This window comes from Panthera leo, chromosome C2 (genome assembly GCF_018350215.1).
Source record: "Panthera leo isolate Ple1 chromosome C2, P.leo_Ple1_pat1.1, whole genome shotgun sequence".
Lineage (NCBI taxonomy): Eukaryota > Metazoa > Chordata > Mammalia > Carnivora > Felidae > Panthera > Panthera leo.
Window position 1 is genome coordinate 86542876 of NC_056687.1, and position 15353 is coordinate 86558228.

The following is a 15353-nucleotide window of genomic DNA, read 5'->3' on the forward strand; positions in this document are numbered from 1 at the left end:
TAATGTATGTGAAAATACTTTTAGCATGGTGAAACTATAGAATATTTTATATATAATAGGTGGATATGTAAGCCTCTATTTCCTTAGTTATCTGTGTTTAGTATTAATAAGGAATAGAACAGGATGAGGTCATATATCCTACAGATTACATAGGCACATTTTTTGTTATGTTGTACCATACAAATATGCTAATGGTGGATTTACATGTATAAAACAATTAGTTTTCAGGGCACCTGGGTGGCTCAGTCAGGTAAGCGTCTGACTTGATTTTGGCTCAGGTCATGATCTCGTGTTTTGCATGATCAAGCCCCGGGTTGGGCTCTGCTCTGACAATGTGGAGCCTGCTTGGGATTCTCCCTCTCCCTCTCTCTCTCTCTCTCTCTCTCTCTCTGTGCCTCTGCCCCTCCCCTGCTTTCACTCCTCTCTCTCTCAAAATAAATAAATCTTTTTTAAAAATCACTTTTCTTAAGACTAACAGCTATAAAATTATACATTACCTGGAATTAAAGCTATAATTTTCTCATATCTTAATATCACAATACAGATAATTATAATTAGAATGAAATGACATGTAACATACCTTATCTACTATGATTTACTGACATAAATAAACATGGCAATTGTTAATGAATCTCTATTAGGAGAACATGTGGGTAAAAAAAAAAAAAAAAGCTCAGTAGGTGATATAATCTGAGCATCTACTACCAACCAAAAGTTTTTCTGGATACCCTGTTATTTTTTATGTGAGATACCTGCATAAATATAATTCTATAATTCCTCTTCTAGAGAAGTTGAAATCATCTTTGAGGGTGTATGTATGTATATCTATTAGGCTTCTTTATTTTATTTGTATAACTTCATGTATATTCTACCTTGAATTATAAATATCTTTCAAAAACTGTAGAAAGAGATATGCCACATGGATAAAATTGAATTGAATGGAGATTCAACAGCAATGCTAATTTATACAGCTAAAGAACTTTAAGTCTTAAAATTATTCATTTTATTTCATAACCTCACATAAGTAATATAGAGCTGTTCTACAGTGAACATTGAGTAGGCATGAAAATACACTTGTTACTCATAAAGTGTAATAAGACTTATTAAATGTATATATCTATAGCAGCAGGTACATTGAAAAGAGCATATGAAAATTGTTTCACTTGTTTATTTATATAATGCCTTATTCCAAAAAAAATACTTGAATTTTTTTATGAAACAATATCAGTAAAATGATATGGTCAAGGAAAAGGGAAAATGAAGGTGGGAAAAAAAGCATGAAGCTGGGAGGCCATGTTATTACAAAAACACCAATGCCAATAGTACCTCACAAGGGATTTGATAACTCATATTTAGTTCTGAGCTTCCTGGAAGGCCCAGCACAAGAGGAAACATGAGTTATGAGTCACAGTGTCAATTTTATGAAAGCAAAGCAATTTGTTGTAATGTGGGAATTTTTGTTGTTATTGTGTTTTGTTTTCCCCAAAAGGAACACATTTGTGTAAGTAGGTATAACTTGAATGGTATAGGCTGACATTTCCTTTTCTCACGTAAAATGCTGTGGTTACCAGCTTGGTAATGAGTCTTGAAACTGAGAATCAACCTGTATAATCCGCTGGTGCCACAGAGATCACCTATGCTTTAAAAGAAATTTCAAAAAGTAATCTAATTTGGCAAAGTAGGCAATGACCTAGAAATTTATGATGAACAAAACACAGGGAAGTAGGAGAGGTTTGCAACAGAAAGGGTATCTAGCTAAAATCTGAAACTATGGTCTTATATCTGATACCATTGCTTATTATTAGTTTTATTACCAACAAAAGGGAAAATTTCTTAGCCTGCACTTTTTTGTTGGAAAATTTCTGATTTTGATATGGATGACATTTAATCTACCTTTCTAACTTAGAATCTGAGTTTGCAATTATACTCTGGAGTCAGATAAACAAGGTAGGTTGTCTTGGAAAAAGAAAATAATATTCAGGACAATAGTGAGTGTGAGAGTAACAGAAAAAAAGATAATGATTCATTATATGTATTAATGTATTAATTCTGTCATCTTTTAAAATATCTAATTTTAGCATAAAGATTTTAGCAAAGCTTTTCTAAGAGTTATTTTAGAAAACTTTTTCAAACTGTAAAATAAGAAAATGATCCAGTATTTGGAAGATAAAATTAAAGACAACTGCTATACTTTATGTATTCATTTCTTTTTTTATATCAGTAGGTTTATAACATTGTTTTCTGATTATATAAGAAATACATGTTCATTGTTTAAAAAAAACTGGTAAGAAGGGTAAATAAGAAAATAAAACTCATCCATACCTACACCTCCTGAGAAAAAAATCACAATTACTATCTTGGTGAATTTCCCTCTAACACTCTTTCTGGGTATTTAAATATGATAACAAAACATTTATTAAGTTTATTGTGTGTCACAAATTATGCTACATACTTTACCGGCATTTTCTCATTTAACTTTTCAACAAACTTCATGCGTGTGTATATATTAGTATTTAGTATTTAGCATATATATGTATACATATATATACTAAATTTGTAATGTCCCATATGTACCATTTTAAATTCTCTTTTTTTCTTAGTATTATATTGTGAACAGTACCTCATATGTCCTAGAAGTACTCTTTTGGTGTTCTGGGATCCAAATGTCTAGTGTTTGGAGAAGGGAGTTCCCTACACCTTCAACAGGCAATACTCAGACACTGCAAGGTATCCATGAACTTAACTCCATTACACTCAATTCTGACACCATCTACCCAGAGGTACCATCAGATTCCACAGTTTAAGTATTCCGTCCTACAAAACTGCCCTCTCTCCCCTTTTCAGGAAGCCAGTCACCAGCCCAGATTGTTACTGTACTTCTGACTGACTGGCTATAAATCAGAGGTTCTCACTACCCTCTCCTCAGGTTTGATTAATTTGCTAGAGTGGCTCACAGAACTCAGAAATATTTTACTTACTAGATCACCAATGTATTATAAAAGTATATAACTCAGGAACAGCCAGATGAAAGAGATGCATAGGGCAAGGTATCGTACATGGGAACAGCATAGAGAATCCATGCCCTCTCCAGGTGCAGCATTCTCCCCAAATCTCCACGTGTTCACCAACCCAGAAGCTTTCTGAGTTTTTTGGAGGCTTCATTATATAGCCATGATTGATAACATCAGTGGCCATTGACAACTCAATCTCCAGCTTGTCCCTTCTCCTAGAAGGTCTGGGGTCGGGACCGGAAGTTCCAGCTCTCTAATCACTTGGTTGGTTTCACTGGCAACAAGCCTCTATCCTTAAGTGCTTTCCCAAGGTCACCCTATAAACATGACACAAGATACCTTTATGACACTCAACACTTAGGAAATTCTAAGAGTTTGGGGAGCCATAAGTCAGGAACCATGGAGAAAGACCAAATACATATGAAAAATATATTTTGGTCATCTGAATGACCAAATATATACTTTTCTTATAAATTACAGTATCTCAGGTACCCATTACTTCATGGCACCCTCATCTCATAGCCTGCAAGGGATAGCAGTATGACCTCATGGTCCCAACTTCTGTCTAACTGAACAAGAATGAACTCCTTGCCAAGTAGGGCCAATCTACCAATCCTGCCTGAGAAAGTGGAATTGAGACAGACTGATAGTAAAAACCCCAATTTAATAGCATGTGTATGGGGAATCCACACAGACAAGATATTCCGAAGACAATGAGGCAACAGGAAGCTTATCTGAGCTAAGGAGAGGGGACGGTCTGAGGGCACAAAGGGGAAAAAGCTCATTAGCAAGAAGGTGCAAGGAGATGTTTAGAAGAACAGGTTGCCCTATTATGCAGATAGGTTCCTTAAGTAAGGGGGAGTCTCTGTTACTAGCTCTCTTCCTGTTGCAGGCTCTGCTTTCCAGTGTAAATTTAGGCAGTTGTGGGGGAGGCAGAGAGCTTTTCCTGCATCTGCTGAGTATTTATGACTTTTAACTTGAAGTAGTCTCTATGCCAAAGTGGCATATTTTGGGGCATCTCACCCTGCACCCCTTCAATCTCATAAAAATAAGCTTTATTCTGATCTGAGGGAAATTAATGATCTTACACGTTAGACACAGCCTTTTATTTTACATGTAGTTATGTATTTTGTGACTATCTTAAACTTACACAGTGCTTTACTCTTGAAAACATTTATTCAATATTCATTTAACAAACATTTATTAAGTATATACAGTGTTCTAGAATGTACCAAGTGCTGCGACACAGTAATAAATAAAACAGTCCCTGCCCTAAAAGCTCAATTCTCATATAGGATTTACATAACAATCTCAGAAAGTTCAGATAATCTTGGGAATTGAAGACAAAAATTATTTATGAAAGTATAAATCTCTCTATAGTATAAGAAATAGAGGTAGTGGCACCTGGGTGGCTCAGTTGGTTAAGTATTAGACTTTAGCTCAGGTCATGGTCTCATGGTTCGTGAGTTTGAGCCCCACATCAGGCTCTGTGCTTATGGCTCAGATCCTGGAGCCTGCTTCAGATTCTCTCTCTCTCTCTCTCTCTCTCTCTCTCTCTCTCTGCTCCTCCCCCGCTTGTACTCTGTATCTCTCTCTTTCTCTCTCTCAAAAATAAATAAACATTAAAAAGAAAAGAAATAGGGATAAATTACTTGACTTCCTTCTTGTCAGCCAGGAGCTGAGTCTAACTAGAAATTACTACACATTAGAATATTTCAACTAATCATGTACAAAGGTATCATGTGATTACAATTTAGTATATGATACACACATGTGACTCAAACACCAAGTACTACTCTCTATTCTATTTACAAAAATTGATAAGAAAAGACTTTCATCATATAAAATGTGTAGAATGTCCCCAAACTCTGTTTTATCTTTATACATTATCTGTAACTTAGTTTTTTTTTTTTTTGTTTTGTTTGTTTTTTTTGTAAGAAGACGGATTTGATCCTAGTTAAGAAAACACAATTCAGTACTATTGCATGATTGTTTCTGTCTTGGAACTGCATTGTCGATAACACTTCAAAAGAAACTGGGTATGGAACCTGACACATAAATTAAAATGTCAACATTAAATTATATCTCTATGGTAAAAAGGGAAAAAAAACCCTCACAAGACTTTTAATACACTCCTGATGTCCTATTGCTTTGCTTCTCAGCCTCAGTTTTTCATTTGTCCAAAAACTATTTCTGTGACAGAAACATGCCTTCTTTTTATTAAGAAGATCTAGCATTGTAACTCTGTTAAAAGAAAGAGAGAAAAAAAAAAAACTATTTAGAACTTAGATAGCTTAGAAGGTATCTTCTGGCCCTGGCCATAAAAAGTAAAGATAAAATCACTTTTATTTCTCCCCAACCCCCAACACACATACAATGCTCCAAGGACTTGCTTTCCCATTCAAAAAGTGGCCTAGTGATTGGAACGGAGTCAGGATGTACTTATAGAAAGACAGATTATTAGTAGGCCATGTCAGCATAATAGTAGGATAGTGTTATAAACATCAAGGAACATAATTCTCTAGTCCCAGTGCTAGTGGGTAGCAAGTTAAGGAATTGTTATCTGAATGTCTCTGGTATCAAGGCATCATGCCTTCCAGCATGCTTCACTGAAACAACTCATAGATATATCCCTTCTTTTTTTCTAACCATTTCCCTATTCTTATGCTTCTTTTTGTGTAGTACCGAAAAAAGAATAGTTTTATAAGTCAGAAAGATGTGGGTTTCAATCTTGATACCACTTAATAACTGTGTCAACTTGGTCTTAAACTCTTTAAACTCTTTAAACCTCAGAATCCTCACCTGTGGAGTGGTTGGAAAGACCCTCAAGGAGGTGGAACATAAACCTCCATTCCTTAAGTGTGGGCTGTGCATAGTGGTTTCCCTTCTGGTGGTTTCTTTTTCCATCCAAAGAGTGCATGCAGAAAAGAGGAAAAACAGAGGACTTTATAGCAGAAAAATCTGACAAACACTCCCCCCAAGGTTAACACCAACAATGGTGAATCATATTGATAACATATATCCTAGACTTCATGTGATAAGAATGACACTTTTCCTCCGTGATCTTCCTTCCCAAAAAACCCATAACCCCAGTCTCATCGTGAGAAAAACATCAGAAAAACCTAAACTGTAGGACATTCTGCAAAATGTCCCAACCAAAACCACCCAAGAAGGGGGAAGTGACATTTATCTTTACTTGTTAATGAAGTTCAAAACATTTTTAGTTACATAGTGTTAGACAATTATATATTGTTCAAAATATACATTCCCACCCTATTGACATCAGATTTGGCCATGTGACTTGCTTTGACAAATGAAATGTGAACAGAGGTGAAACGTGTCCTTCTGAGCCTTTATCTTGTGATTTTGTCATGCTGTGTCTCTCTGAAACCTCCATGAAGGCCTCTTTGTCAGTCAGCCCTAAGTGAAGACAGTGAACTGCCCTTTGGCAGTTAATCTGTGATAGACATGTAGCATAAGAGAAATAAATGTTATTATATGCTACTGAGATGTTGGGGTCATTTTATGACAGCAAAACTGAGCTTAAACTGAGGACCTAACTCTAATCAAGTAATTCAATCCATACCTTTTCCCCATGTTTCTCTCCCCTTCTCCTCTCTCCATGTTTCCCTCCCCTCTCCTCCCCTCTTCTTCTACCAACTTCTTAGACTACATTTACTGATTTCTGAGTTTCTCCTTCCTCTAATAACTCTTTAGATTTGAGCAGTCCAACATCCCTTCTTAAATTTGCTTTTAGCTATTTCTGTCACTTTCATTTTTCTGGTATTTTCAGCCAGAGGCACCAGTGAATGATTGAGGTTCAGATAAAATCCCTCTGCTACTCATCTGATTTGCCCTTTATTCAGCCCACATTTGTGTCCTGGTGAAATTAGATTAAAATTAACATCCAGAAACTCTTTGAGTGAGAGAAGAAACCACCACAAGGGATGAAGGTTGTTTTTAAAGAAGTTAGAAGCTGATTATAGGCATGTAAGTCTCATACTTTTTTTTTCTCGTTGCAGTAGCTATCTCCTGAATCACTGCCCAGTTGCCAGCTGCAAGTCCTAGCTCCACAGTAAGTCCGGCCAATTCTGAAATTCTAGTTGACTCATCCAACCTTCATGTTCACTCAGGGCTTACTTAAACATCCAAAATGACTTAAAATGTAGATTCCCTCATCCTGACATATCTGCACCTGGTATATGATACAAAGGGTAAATGGACAGAAAGAACTCCTCTTAATCATGTCCAATTTCAGTTTCACATGCATGCAACGTTTATGAGAACATAATGTCATTAGATTTATCCAAACTTCACAAAATAAAACTATCTATTCAACCATTTTTACAGGACATAAATGTCCACAGCACAAAGCCAAAAGAATCTCTTAAGGGTGATGCTGTCAAGCAATAGCAGAAGGAGTTGGTGTTCTGGAGTCAGACACAGTTCACACAAGCTTTGAGATTAATTTCATTGACACAAAGAGAGAAGGCATTGCTGACTGCCAACAGGTAAGCATACATACAATTTTTTTTAGTCCTGTAAAAAAGATTGAGGAGTTTTATTTGCTTTCTCAGTTTCAATCTTAAAATTCATGTTGCCTTCTAAAGAGTTCATTTATCTCTTTCATGTGAAGATATAGAATATGTCTGCTTAGATGCGTGCTTTGGGCATCTGGGTGCAAAATCGGAGGAGAAGGGTCAATCTGTAGGAGAGTTGGTTGTTTAAGAGTAGCTCATGTATTTCCTCCATGAAAAGTCCTATTGGCACAGTGTATTGGGGGGATTAAAAGAGACAGTCACACAGCAGTGGGGTGTGATGGTGGGAAAGAAAAGAATATTATTGGGTTTCAGGAAAATACAAAAGGTTCTAGAAGACAACCTGGTATAGGATACATTTTTCTGGTATAACGACTTAGATGTATAGTTGAGAAGGAAAGAAAATTGTCCCGTTTATTTTGCCATAATTGGCAATTAGACAAAATTTGTAGAAATCTGCTTCCAAACCCTATTGCAATCTGATGGTGAGTGGGATTCTACAGCTTCTAAAAAGCTGATTGGGCAATTTTCACAATGTGTAAGAATCTCTGCAGAATTTCCTCTACTATTCCTTTTGTGACTAAGAAAGAGGGGGAAGAGAGGAAGGTGATGGATGGGACAATCCAAGTAGAAAACATAATTGCCTTTGAAGTTTTGTTTAATTCAGCAAACTGGTCTCTAAATTTCTGAGCTTACTATGGAAACTTTTGTTGGTCATCAAATTTTTATTTTTCCCTATTGCTTGCTCAGTTGCTTTTATTTATGTGTGTGTTTTTTTAGATTACTATCTGCTTTAAATCTTATTGTTAAAGTTTTTTATGGGAGCAAGAGCCAACTTACTAAAACTTTAAACTTTTTTCATGTACAAAAGTTCATTATACTGTCTTGATAATGGTTTTTTAAAATACATATTTGAACACGACTTACACCATCTCCTTGAAGACAAAGCAGAAAAGTCACGTATTAAATATTCTGATCACCACATACAGTTGCTAAAAAGAATAAATCAATAGAAACAATTAAAAGTGTGTCAAACATAATAAAAAAGAACAATTACCAATCATACAGATGGTTATCATCTTGACAGCTTGAGATAGAGGTTAAGCCCAGAAAGTACAGCATTTGAATTCATGAGAGAAAGGAATGCACTCTTAAAATATCAAAAGGTAGAATCCAGTACTTTTCAGAATATATTTCTTGTCTTATTAGGACTTGATGTAATGCACTCATGAGATCTAAATGAAACATAATGAATTGTTAATATTGTGTGTACTTGTGGCTACATCATTTGTAGAAAACTATTATTTTGAAAACATCAATATTGAAACATTAGCATATTACTTAAAAATAAGGGGGATGGATGAGCACTAAGGTGAGTCGCTAGGAGTAAAATTCCCTGGACTTCTAGCTTCAGCGTCTGGCTAAACAAGGTCTTTGAATTGAAGGAGAATAAAAAGGGAGCCTGAGATTTAGGGGATAGGGTGAATGCGTTCTTTGTTGGAATGGGCACTAGTCTACTCTAGGATATTATTTATTTCCTTGTGTACTAAGTCTAGATGATCCAGATATTTGGAGTTACTTGACCGGTAACATATATGCATATAACAAAGAAATAATAAATACTAATATAAATAGAGAAAAATGTGTTCTGGATGTTTTACTAGACAATAGGATTAGTCATATCACAGGACTGACCTGTAAATTTGTTTAGATTTGTTTGTATATGTATTTGTTAGTAACTTGCCTCAATGTTGAATCCTCTTCCCAAGCCTGTCTAGCACCCTCAAAAAAAAAAAAAAAAGAGAAAATTCAGAACTTTTATCTACTCTATCAGAACTCCTAAGAAGTACTTATCCTAACTTAAATGAATTGTTCTATCACTTGTTTCACTGGAGTAGTGACTCCTTGGCTTTTCATTATAGGAGCTGTATTCTACCCATTCATGGTGATCTTGTGTCCTTCTGATGGAATAAAAGTTGACACATTTGTGCCTTTGCTTATGTGCTCCTCCTCCTGGAATGCCCATGGCTCTAAACTTGGTAAACTTTATTCATACTTTAAAGCCTAGGTCAATGGTATCTTCTTGAAGATTTGCCGTACAGAGCAGGCAGTCAATAATTAATGCTTCTTTACACTTATTAAAATGTGTGGTCAAATATATAAATCTTTCAACAAGATTCTTTTAAACAAATTTTACATCATATAGTTGCTGATTTCTAGCTAGTAATGTTGGATTTAAAACTAGCGGTGAATTTCAAAGACTTGAATTAAAAACTTCATACTGCCCCTTACTATTTAAAAAAAGGCTCTTATATTCCAATAGTGGAATGCTTTTTGTTTTTTCTTTTATCCTACATAAATGTCTTAGTTTCCTTTTATTTATCTTTTTCTATTACACTGTGCAGCAGACTTGGCTTATCTTCATGTACATCATATTTTTTATCATGACTGCTATTTTCTAACCTTTCATCACATGATATAAACTAATCCATTGATGTATTATCATATCTGGGAGCATGCCATATCCAGGAGCGAATCTTACAGTTATTACAGCTCAGTTTTTTTTAATGAAAGTATACATTTTTACTAAAGGAATTTTGCCTTTTGAGGGTTTTTTTTTCCAACTAAGACAAACTCTTTGAATGTTTTTATTACCATTTTGATAATTACTGCTACTTCTCATACAGTTTTATTTTTATGAATAAATTGCCTGAGAGGGTGACTTTGGCTTCCCAGGAGCCATTTATGCTAACTTTCTGGTTTGTGTTAAGGTCACCAAACAAGTAACTTCAAAATTAGCAAGGTATTAGTATATTAAATATGAAATGAGATTTTTTAAAAAGTGTATATGAGTGGATAGCATCTGAATTCCTCTTAGGAAGACAAATGTTTTTGAAAAGGAAACTGCCTGTGGTGTGGAAGATGAGGACTGAGGATTACAATATATGGAAGCATTAGTCAAGTGTTCAGCAAAGAAAGTTATCACAAATTTGGGAGTTTCAGTGAGGACAAGAAAAGTGAGAGAGGGATTAGTCAGACAGGGGAAGTGCTCAAATTATATGGCAGAAGACTAGAGCCTGAAGAGAGCTAGTTGATGCATAATTTCTTCTAGCAGAGCTATTGAAGGAGTTTTAAGAAAGGGATTATCTAATATTCAGTTTTAAAATGTTTTCTATGTAACTTTGTGCTGTAACTGCCTCTTCCGTTGTCTTAAAATTTCAGAGAAGTCATCTACACAAATAATTGACATGATTTTGAAGAAATCAAGGAAAAGTCTTTGCCCCTTCCTGTTTTGTATAAGACAGAGCACACAGAATAATCACTGGGGATGAGATAACAGTAACACTCAGAGTTCAGCAAGAATAGAAAATGAGACCTGCTGGTGTACATGAAAACACCAGCTAATAAACATCTCTCTGAAGTTAGAGTAGTGGGGAAAGGGTGCAGGTTTCCTACTTCCTGAAGTGATAGAAGGGTTGAATAAATTTTATGTTAATCTTAAAAAAAAAGTGTTGGGGTGCCTGGGTGGCTCAGTTGGTTAAGTGTCTGACTTCAGCTAAGGTCATGATCTCGCAGTCCATGAGTGTGAGCCCTACTTTGGGCTCTGTGCTGACAGCTCAGTACCTGGGGCCTGCTTGAGATTCTGTGTCTCCCTCTCTTTCTGCCCCTCTCCTGCTCTGTCTCCCTCTTTCAAATATAAATATATGTTAAAATTTTTTAATAAAAAAGCAGTGTTAATTTTGTTGACACTTGGGATACATGTATAAATGATAAATACCAGAACTATAAAAATTACTTTTATAAAAAATTTTTTTCTAGAAAATGGTACTATCAATCCAGATTTTTTCTTTGTCATCTGATTATGTCATATTTTTTATGTCATCCATGTGTGTGTGCTGACACTGGGACATGGAATGGAACAGAATCCAAAAGGCATGATTCAGGTTCAAATCATTGTTTGGAAATATCATGGTGACAATACTAGTTCATGCCTGGTGCTTCACTAGCTGTGTGATATCGGGCATGTATCTCAGTAGTGTTATGCCTCAGATTTTGTTTTTGTTGTTGTTGTGTTTTGTAAAAAAGTAAATAATAATCTTGGGACACCTGGGTAGCTCAGTCATTTAAGTGTCCAATTCTTGATTTAGGCTCAAGTTGTGATTTCATGGTTCATGGGATCCAGCCCTGCCTCTGGATCCACACTGCCAGCTTGGGATTCTCTCTCCCTCTCTGCCCCCCACCCCTGCTCCTCACCTTGCCCACAGAGTCTCTCCCTCTATTTCTCTGTCTCAAAATAAATAAACTTAAAAAAAAAATCTTGGAATAGCTTTGAGAATTAAATAATATAACATATGCAAAACATTAAGCACAGTGCCTGGAACCAAGTAAGCATTCAATGAATGGTAGCATTATTTATTTGTTTGGCTTAAAATTATTATTTGGAGAAAAAAAGTTAACATTGGTAAAATTATTCACATTCCTTTCAATTCTTATCATTCCAGAGAGCATTGTCTGTAAACATTTGAGAAGGATTTTTGGAACAGAATTTTAAAGAATTTAGGTTTTTCAGCCTACATCAATGTCAATCTCATGGACACTATAAATTTATACTAACTGAATGAGGCCTATGGGAAATCTCAAGTGACCCAAGGGCGTTAGTTTCCTTCAAATCCTCCTACCAATTGATTTGTCATCCTGAGACTGAATTAGCCTAAGTTGAGACATAATCTTTCACAGATGCCTCACAAACTGAGAAATCACTAGAAGAATCCATAGCAGCTGGTGGCACAAAAGCCAAAGTCATAGATTGCATGTTGAATATGTAATGCTGCCACTCTAACCTTATCCCAGAAAATTTTCTTTTATCATTAAGATTTAAGTATCAGAGTTTAGGACTTCCTCCATATTCTAGAATGTGGCTTGAATATCATAGATTAGAGATGATGAAAAAGACTTTGTTATAGTAGGAGGCAACTCTTTCTTAAAATTGAGAAAATTGAATCCCAGGAATGTTAGTAACTGCTCAAGTCCATAGCAAGTCATGTACTTCTTTTAAATGAAATAAAAGTAGAAAACTATATGGTCTGACCTCTAGTATGGTCACCGGTAATTAATTTTTGTTACAACCTTGTTGAGGCCTAATTGACATACAATAAACTGCATATATTTAAAGATTATATGTTTATTAGTTTATATATCTATATATATATATAAAAAAAATATATATAGACTAATATATATATATATAGATATATATTTTTATATATCTATATATATATATATGTATATATATATAGATATATATAGACTAATAAAGCCCTCACAACAATTAAAACAATGTACATATTCTTCACCCTCTAAAAATTCATCATGTCTTTTTGTGATATCTTCCTGCTGCCCTCCCTTGCTGCCCTTCCTTGCACCCCACCTCTATTGTCCTAAGCAATATATGATATATAATATATATAATGATTATTATAGTTTAATTTGCATTTCCTAGAATTCTTATGAATAATTACACATTGCCTATATTTTGTTTGGCTTCTTTCGCTCAAAAAATTATTTTGAGATCTATATCTGTCTTTGCAAATATCAACATTGTACCCTTTTATTGCTGAAAAATATTCCATTCTGGAATGTACCACAATTTGTTATTCATTTACCTAGTGTGCAGGTGGTGATGGTAGACATTAGGGTTATTTACAGTTTTTGGCTATTAAAAATAAAGTGGCTATGAGCATATATACAAGTCTTTGTATACAAGTCTTCAAGTCAGACTTGCTTTTGTTTTTCTTGGGTAAATACCTAGGACTGGGTGAAATATTTGAATCATTTTGTAGGTATGTGTTTAACTTTTTAAGAAATGGCCAAACTGTCTTCCAAGGTGTTGGATCGTTCCCAACAGCAGCATATGAAAGTTCCAGTTGCTCCACATCTTTACCAACATTTTGTGTAGCCAATCTTTTTTATTTTAGCCATTCTGCTGGATGTGTAGAGGTATGTCATTTCAGTTTTTATTTGTATTTTACTACTGACTAATGATATTGAGCATATTTTCATGTGCTTGTTTGCCATCTATATCTTTGATAAAATACCTATCACGATCTTTTGCCCATTGTTTGATTATGCTGTTTATTTTCTTGGTACTGAGTTGTAAGAATTTTTTACATTATTCTGGATAAAAGTCCTTTGTCAGAAATTTTGTCTTGCTTTCACATTGGTTGAATGCAAGTGGTGAGATCAGATGTCCTTACCTTCTTCCTGACTTAAGGGGTAAACATTTCACCACCCAGATGTTGCCCTTTATCAGGTCAAGGAAGTTCCCTTACATTTATTTAACACAATTTTTTTTGTTTTTTTTTGTTTTTTTGGACAGAATTCCCTTAGTGCCATAGGAGAGAGCTTATCTGTGATATTAGCATTCTCTACAGGCATAGAACCTCTTATGTAAAAGTAAAAGTTGAAAGCATGTATGGGAATCAAGCTATACTAGCCACACTAGAAACTAATACTTTCTTCTGAGAGGAATGAAAAAATATCAATACATGTGCCTGTGTTCTTTCTATGCTTATGGTAGAAATTAATAGTTGATCAAGCATTCTTTCCCAGGGACCCCAAATGCAGACAGAGACACCAGATCATCACAGTCTAAGTAGCCACTAGAGTTGGCATGTGTGATGAAAATTTGCTATCCCTTATCTATATAATATTTCCATATAAAACATAAAAAAAAATTCAGTGATTTGGCAGAATACAGATGTGGGTGTGATATCACCTGGTTTCTGGATATGGTCAGTAAACAACTTTAGAAAATCATCTTATAGCTTTGGGAGGCTTTTCATAAATATTCCTTCAAACAACCTTGTGGAGAGGGCAAGGATCTGGAGAAGCCTGATCATTTAGGAAACTGTAGAACCATAAGATGTTCCTGAAGGAAAGTTTTCTTAGTATCATCTAACTCAGAAGTACTGTTTTTAGCTTCAGAATATTTTCTTTTAAAGAACCTTACAAAAAGTCCAATATATAATAAGCCAGATAAAATTAAGACTGTATAGTTTCCTCATGCCCCACTCTTCCATCTCTTGGGAGCCCCTGATATATCTCTTTGAAAAATGCTGATGCTCCATTGAGCAAAGTTTCAAAACCACTGATCTTATCCAACTTTCACTTTATGAAGGTTGAAGTGTAAGTAGTGATGTCAGGTGCCTAAGATCACCCGGGTAGAGAATGACAAATGAGACTTGAAGACAGCCATCTTGATCCTGGTCTGATATTTTCTTCTGTATTATATACATATGAAGTTGTTAAAGATAATATTAAGACTATATGGCTACATAAAACTTTACAAAGCACTCTTTCACTTATGATATCATTTGGTTCCCAAGCATCTTCATTTCCAAATCAGGAAATTGAGGCTCAAAGAGAAGTAACTTTCCCAAGATCACAGAACTGATATGTTGTTATATTGAGGCTCAAGTACAGCATTACCTATACTTAAGCTAATATGCCATGCATTCTCTGTACCCACAGAAATTCAGAGCTCATAGACTTCTGCCAAGTTCTAGACTCGTATATCCAACCACTCATGGGCTCTCTTCATCTCCACCTTTAATGCCCCACAGATATTCCCAACTTGTCACATCCAAGGTTGAACTAACATCTCTGTTCCCCCCTCAAACACATGTAGATGGGGGTTTGACATCTGTGTTTCAAAAAGTCTCCCTAGATAATACTAATGTACAGCTAGGATGATGAACCTTTTGTCTAGAGAATAGAACCCCAGCTCCTTAACACAGCAAACAAA

The 15353-nt window shown here is 35.2% G+C and overlaps 1 long non-coding RNA gene across 2 annotated transcripts in view; it reads left to right on the forward strand.

Moving 5' to 3' along the window:
• LOC122229740 overlaps nt 1-7516 on the forward strand; it is a 35631-nt gene extending 28115 nt beyond the window's left edge. For both annotated transcript variants that reach the window (XR_006207124.1, XR_006207123.1), the window contains exons 2-3: nt 7034-7086; nt 7362-7516. This is a non-coding gene — a long non-coding RNA (uncharacterized LOC122229740). The remainder of the gene's footprint in view (nt 1-7033; nt 7087-7361) is intronic.
• Nucleotides 7517-15353: the final 7837 nt, after the last annotated feature.